This window comes from Leucoraja erinacea, chromosome 14 (assembly GCF_028641065.1).
Source record: "Leucoraja erinacea ecotype New England chromosome 14, Leri_hhj_1, whole genome shotgun sequence".
In the NCBI taxonomy this organism is placed as follows: domain Eukaryota; kingdom Metazoa; phylum Chordata; class Chondrichthyes; order Rajiformes; family Rajidae; genus Leucoraja; species Leucoraja erinaceus.
Window position 1 is genome coordinate 20,145,825 of NC_073390.1, and position 8,015 is coordinate 20,153,839.

Consider the following 8,015-nt stretch of genomic DNA (forward strand, 5'->3'; position numbering starts at 1 on the left):
GAATAGGTGATGTATCGGGTCGAGGCCCTTCTTCAGACTGAGAATCAGGGGAGAGGGAAACTAGAGGTATGAAAAGGTACAAGAACAAATGAATGAAAGGTATGACAAAGAGAACAAATCAAAGCCAGCACCGAAGATCAAGGAAAGACAGAGCCCACAATATTCCATTGTTGGCTGAGGAAAAGATAACAAGGGGATACGAACAGTGAAACTAAGCAGGATGACAGTGAAACTAGTAGATAGACATATAAAGCTGGAGTAACTCAGCGGGTCACGCAGCATCTCTGGAGAAAAGGAATAGGTGACCTTTCAGGTCGAGACCTTCTTCAGACTATTAGGATGAGTAGGGTGGGGAGGGATGGAGAGAGAGAAAATGCAAGGGTTATTTGAAATCATACCGCACGGTTGTAGGCTGCCAAAGTGAAATATATGGTGCTGTTCCTCCAATTTATGTTTGGTCTGATTCTGACAGTGGAGGAGGCCCAAGCCAGAAAAATCGTTATGGGAATGGGAATGGGAAAGGGAACTAAAATGTTTGGCAACCGGGAGATCACGTAGGCCAAGGTGGACTGAGCGAAGATGTTCAGCAATTACAACGGGTGACCGACTACGGATGCTGTCTGAACGGAGTTTGTACGTTCTCCCCATGACCTGCGTGGGTTTTCTCCGAGATCTTCAGTTTCCTCCCACACTCCAAAGACATACAGATTTGTAGGTTAATTGGCTTGGTATCAATGTAAAATTGGCCCTAGTGTGTGTAGGAATGTGTTACTGTGTGTGGATCGTTGCTCGGCACAGAATTGGTGGGCCGAAGGGCCTGTTTCCGCGCTGTATCTCTGAATTATACTAAACTAAACTACAACATCACAGATTACAATCATTTGAAACGTGATAAAGTGGGCTATGAGTCCTTAATAAAACAGATAGTTTTGTTAGACACAAAAAGCTGGAGTAACTCAGCGGGACAGGCAGCATCTCTGGAGAGAAGGAATGGGTAACGTTTTGGGTCGAGACCCTTCTTCAGACACTGGGCAGGAATTCTCTTCAGACTGAAGAAGGGTCTCGACCCAAAGCGTCACCCATTCCTTCCTCCAGAGATGCTGCCTGCCCCGCTGAGTTATTCCAGCATTTTGTGTCTATCTTTGGTTTTAACCAGCATCTGGAGTTCCTTCATACAGAGATAGTTTTGTTTCTGCAAAGGCTAAGACACTTTGACTATGGATTACTGGAATTACAGGACACCATGAGAAGGGAGGGACATTTTAACTACTAACTCCACAGTAATCCTCCAGATGAGAACATTGTTTACGATTGGTCTATGGAGAATGAAACTCCATGATCCCTAAATAAATTGCTGGGCGCATCTGACTGTTTACATTGAATCGAATCCTTTATTTGTCATTCAGACCTTTCGGTCTGAACGAAATGTTGTTGCCTGCAGCCATACATGTAATAATAAACAACACACAATAAACACAAATTAACATCCACCACAGTGAGTTCACCAAGCACCTCCTCACTATGATGGAGGCAAAAGTCTTACATTATGCAATTGCTATGTAATCACCAATCCATTGGTAATTGGCTTTGCAGACATGGTCACATGGTCACAAGGCAGAAATTCATTCTTGCTTCTAATGCTTAATCACTAAATTATGGAATTTTCTCAGCTTTGATGGAAAGCCATCTTCTTTAGCCCATGAGCTTTCTAGTTTTTCAAGTCTTTGGTCCTTCGATGTTACATTGGATAATGGCACATGGAATGTCATGGCCTATGGACGACCTTCTGGCCAAATGCTGGGAAATGGAATAAGTAAAGGTAGGGCAGCACTGTGGCGCAGTGGTAGTGTTGCTTCCTCACAGCACCAGAGACCCGGGTTCGATCCTGAATATTGGTGCTGTCTGTATGGGGTTTGTACATTGTCCCTGTGGCTGCGTGGGATTTCTCCGGGTGCTCTGGTTTCCTCCCACACTCCAAAGCCGTGCAGGTTTGTAGGTTAATTGGCTTCGGTAAATTATAAATTGTCCCTGGTGTGGGGGATAATGCTAGTGTACGAGTGATCGCTGGTTAGCGCAGACCCAGTGGGCCGAAGGACCTGTTTCCACGCTGTATCTCTAAAGGACCTGCATCCCCTCTCTCTTTGTCCCTCACTTACCCTAGTTGCCATACTAGTTTTACCATTGTGAGCTCCACATTTCCTTGATTATCGTTGCTTTCTGCATATCTTTCATTCATTTGTCCTAAGTGCCGTCCATATTTCTCATTCCCCTTTCCCCTGCCTCTGTCTGCAGAAGGGTCTTGACCCGAAACATCGCCTATTCCTTTTCTCCAGAGATGCTGCCTGACCCACTGAGTTACTCTAACTTTTTGTGTCTGTCTTCGGTTGAACCTATTCACTGTCAAGTTTTATTTCACTATTGGTCATAACCCAAGTATACTCAGGGGTTGCACTGAATGGGTTAAACCAGCATCTGCAGTTCCTCCCTACACGTTTAAATGTGTGAGGTATTCTTCTGAGGCTAGTCCCCAGCACAAAATTCCCATCACAATGGTCGGCATGAACTCGATGGGCCAAATGGCCAGTTTCCACGCTGTATCTCTAAACTAAACTAAACTAAACTAAATATGATATATTAATGCAATAGGACTTCCAGGTTAGGTGGCAGGATTGGGGTAGAATATTATTGCCACTCTTTGCCTTATTATGTGGTGGCCTATTTAGCTGACAATATATACGTATTTTTACGGTCTTTTTAAATTTGTCCTTTGCTGATGTTCGATGTGGTGGTATAGAGAGAGAGTACAGAGGAGATTTACTAGAATGTTGCCTGGGTTTCAACAACTAAGTTAGAGAGATAGGTTGAATAAGTTAGGTCTTTATTCTCTGGAGCGCAGAAGGTCAAGGGGGGACTTGATAGAGGTCTTTAAAATGATGAGAGGGATAGACAGAGTTGATGTGGACAAGCTTTTCCCTTTGAGAATAGGGAAGATTCAAACAAGAGGACATGACTTCAGAATTAAGGGACAGAGTTTAGGGGTAATATGAGGGGAAACTTCTTTACTCAGAGAGTGGTAGCGGTGTGGAATGAGCTTCCAGTGGAAGTGGTGGAGGCAGGTTCGTTGGTATCATTTAAAAATAAATTGGATAGGCATATGGATGAGAAGGAAATGGAGGGTTATGGTATGAGTGCAGGCAGGTGGGACTAAGGGAAAAAAAGTTGTTCAGTACGGACTTGTAGGGCCGAGATGGCCTGTTTCCGTGCTGTAATTGTTATATGGTTATGGTTATATGGTATCCTGCTGGGGTAGACACAGAGAAGGGAATGGGCAGAAGAAGCCATACGCTGACTTCAATCGGAATCTTAGGTGGGCTAAAGTTAAAAGTAATGAGTCCCAACATAACTGAACCTTACCGCAATATTCTTCCCAAGACCCTTGTTTAATGTGCAATACCAGAGTCCAGACCCTGGAAATTCATCTTCAGATATCAACAGCAGGTTCATTGCCTCTCGTGTGTAGTGGGTGGATGCGAAAGAGGGATAACATAGAACTAGTGTGAATGGGTGATCACTGGTCAGTGTCGACTCAGTGGGCCGAAGGGCCTGTTTCCATGCTACGTCTTTCAACCATTCAATCAATCAATCACTAAATGCACAGACAGGTGTGGCTGTATGTGGCACTTTGCCTTGATTAAAGCCAATAGCACCAAACTTCTGAAATTGAATCTAATGCGCTGTTAGCACCATTTAGGACTGATGACCAAGATCAATTTTCTTTTTAGTTGAGTTGAGTTTATTGCCATGTATACCAAGGTACAGTGAAAAGCTTTTGTTATGTGCTGTACAGTCAGCGGAAAGGCTACACATGATTACAATCGAGCCATCCATGATAAAGGGAATATCGTTTAGTGTAAGATAATGTCCAGTAAAGTCCGATTAAAGATAGTCCCCTTGAGCTACCTTAAGGTTCATGTTTTACTTAGAATCTGAAGTAGATTCTCCTTGGTGTAAATTAACGTTTTATTTATAACAATTTGCATTTAATTTCGATCTCAGTCTGACCTGCAATAAACACTGGCAGTGCTGCTTAGAGCTTATGAAGTGGCTGAGTTCACTCCACTGTTCATGGTCAGGAGATGAATAACCAACTGCTCAGAAGCTGTTTGCAGTCATCACAGTTAATTGTTAGTCTCAACACAATGCGAAGGACTGTCGAGATGAAAATCTTTAGTGGTGGGGTGCCTGGGGTGATGGTGGTGGAAGATACCATGGTGGTATTTAAGAAGCTTTTGGGTAGGCACATGGATATGCATAGAATGAGGGATATGCGTTAAACAAAGTCTGTATTGGTTTGGATTATGATATGCAGATTATTTTTTTAAAAAGAATGAGGGATATGGATCATGTACAAGCAGAGATTAGTTTATCTTGGCATCATGTTCGGCACAGGCATTGTGGGCCGAAGGGCCTGTTCCTGTTCTATATTCTGTGTTAGAAGGATAAAAAGGGTAAAAATTAGTGACAACTGTGTTAAGACTATCCCGCAGAAGTGGGGGTAGGGGTGAGAATGTTGGCTGTAACTGAGGGTAGGAGGATATTCTATGTTCAACTCTTTTATTTTTTTATTTTTTATTTTTTTATTTTATTAGAAGTTAATACAATACAAAACAGTACAGTGGAACCTAATTTTAGGTGCCAACTATGTCATACCGTAATCCATTCTATGTACAACCTCTAGTTTTATGTTATGAAAAGGAAGTAAGCAAGACAAGAAAAAGAAAACAATAGAAAAAGGAAAAAGTAGAAAAATAGATGGTAGAGAGTAGAAAAACGTGAAGTGTGTATATAAAAAATTAAAAAATAAAAAGTGGAAAATAGAAATAGAAGAGAAGGCCCCTTAAAAGAGAATTTTTCAAATCTTTATTCGGAGATGTAAATCTATCCACGTCATGAACGGAAATCAGCAATCTTTACGGTACCGCTGCATCACATGATTCCAAAAAGTCGATGAAAGGAGACCAACTCCTTAAGAATTGGTCATATTTATCTATTAGTCGGAGTCTCATTTATTCAAGGCGTGCTATGTCCATCATATTCCTAATCCACATTTTAACAGTTGGTATGGTTGTATTTTTCCAAAATTTAAATATCAATTTCTTTCCAATTATTAAGCCATAATTAAAAAAAACATTTTGGTCTTTATTTAAATTGGTATCTTCTCCTATTATTCCAAATATAATCCATTCCGTTTTGGGTTCTATTCTTGACTTGAAAATCTTTGTAAATATATCAAATATATCACTCCAAAATTTATTCAACTTTGTACATCCTACAAATGAATGTGTTATATTAGCATTTTGAAACAAACATTTATCGCATCTGGGAGAGACGTTTGGATAAAATTTATTCAACCTCGTTTTTGAATAATATAGTCTATGTAATAATTTGAATTGAATTAAATTATGTCTTGCATTAATAGAACAGTTATGAGTATTCATCAAATACTTTTCCCATCTATCCTTCGAGATCTTTATCATTAGCTCATGTTCCCAATCTTCCCTTAGTGCTTCTGTTGAGGGTGATTCTCTATTTAATATATTATTATAAAAGTATGATATTAATTTTTGTGAATCAGCCTTAATATTCATTGCTTCTTCTAAAGGGTCTAAAAATATAGTTTGAAATCTATATTTATTCATAAAGTCACATAGGTATATATTTAAAATATGTTCAACTTTTAAAACTGTTTTCTGAAATTGCTCTCGAACTGTATGAATGGGTTGATGCTGGGAGGTGGGGAAGTGGGTGGCAAAAGTTTAGCTTGATCCATTAACCTGTACCATGGAGAGGAGGCCACTCTGTGTCAGCCTGGCTGTGACAGAATCTTATCAGACTAACCCAACAGCTCCCACTATTTCCCCAAATCCGGCCATCATTTTCCATCATTCACCTGACATGGAATGAAATGATGGAATTAGGAAGGATTGTGGATTTTATTATTTAAACTTGACATCTGCTTCCCACTGGCTGTGAAAATCAGTTGGCGTAACTGGCAAAGAGAGAAAAATCAAAACGTACCCATCACCTCCTCCGCTTCTCGCACCCTTCCTCAGCTGGAATGTTTCCTCACATTGACGATGAGTCATTCAGGCAGCCCAGCTGAGAGAATATGGATCAAATAAAGCGTTAAAACAAAATTATTTTTGTGAAAAGGCAATCACATGGCTGATTGATTGCGCAGGTTTACGAGAATGTATGGGTTAACATATGATGAGCGTTTGACGGCACTGGGCCTGTACTCGCTGGAGTTCAGGATGAGGGGAGACCTTATTAAAACTTACCAAATAGTGAAAGGCCTGGATAGAGTGGATGTGGCGAGGATGTTTCCACTAGTGGGAGAGTCTAGGTCCAGAGGGCACAGCTTCTGAATAAAAGAACGTACCTTTAGAAAGGAGATGAGGAGGAATTTTTTTAGCCAGAGGGTGGTGAATCTGTGAAATTCATTGCCACAGACGGCTGTGGGGGACGTCAATGGATATTTTTAAAGCAAAGATTAACAGATTCTTGATCAGAGGTTGTTGGGGTAATGGGGCTAAAGGCAGGAGAACAGGGTTGAGAGGGAAAAATAGACCAGCCATGATTGAATAGCGGAGCAGTTTTGATGGGCCAAATGACCTAATTCTGCTCCTATACTTATAAACGTATGATCCTGTCTTCAATGAAAAAAAATAAGTTGCCCAGTGAAGAGGATTCTGCGGAGAACATGGATAGAAATCAGAAAAGGTAATTTTTGTTGGCACGGATGAGTCGGGCCAAATGGCCTGTTTTCATGCTGCATGACCCTATGACTCTAAGTGGTAATACCAGTTAAGTAGTACAAATGGAGGGAGAAGCAGAGTTTATAGTTCATAGAATCATAGAACAGTACAGTACAGAAACAGGCCCTTCGGCCCACAATGTCTGTGCCGAACATGATGTCAAGACCAACTATTATCTGCCTGCACATAATCCATATCCCTCCATCCCATGCATAAACATGTGCCTATTCAAAAATATTTTAAATGCCACTATTGTATCCGCCTCCACCACTACCCCTGGCAGCGTATTCCAGGTACCCACCACCCTCTGTGTAAAAAACCTCCCCCCCCCCACATTTCAATTAACATTTAGGAGAGTGATCTTTCAGCACAATTGCAGGGAGTTATGCCCTTGTCCCACTTAGGAAACCTGAACGGAAACCTCTGGAGACATTGCGTCCCACCCAAGGTTTCCGTGCGGTTCCCGGAGGTTGCAGGTGGTTGCCGGAGGTTGCGGGTAGTGGAAGCAGGTAGGGAGACTGACAAAAACCTCTGGGAACCGCACGGAAACCTTGGGTGGGGCTCAAAGTCTCCAGAGGTTTTCGTTCAGGTTTCCTAAGTGGGACAGGGGCATTAAGATGAAAACAGGTTTTAATGTGCAGAGGAAGAGGCGAAAGAGCGAGGAAGAAAAGAAAACGACTGATATGATGGAAGGGGGACGAGAGTAAATAAGCAGAGATGATGCGGTGAATAATAGACTACAGTCAATAGTTACTTTACTGTCACCTGTACCTACAGACCGTGAAATGCTTTGTTTTGCATACAATCCAGTAAAATCATGCTGTACATACACACAATCATAGATAAGTAAATGTGCAACAATTGTAGTATTAAAAAAGAATAGATTTCTTCTGCGGCAGTGTAGAAAGAATCAGTGCCTTCTTCTAGTATCAAGTTCTTAAAAATATCTTGTCTAATCTTGGCCTTAAAAGCCCCTTGCCCTGGCAATGGAAAACAGGATTAAAATAAATGAACTGGAGAACATATTAGAGACACACAAGGAACTGCAGATGCTGGCTTCCAAAAAAAGGAGACAAATTGCTGGAGTAACTCAGCGGGTCAGGCAGCATCTATGGCAGCGTCTGGATCCAAAACGTTACCTATCCATGTTGTTTGGAGATGCTGCCTGACCGTCTGAGTTACTCAAGCGCCGTGTGT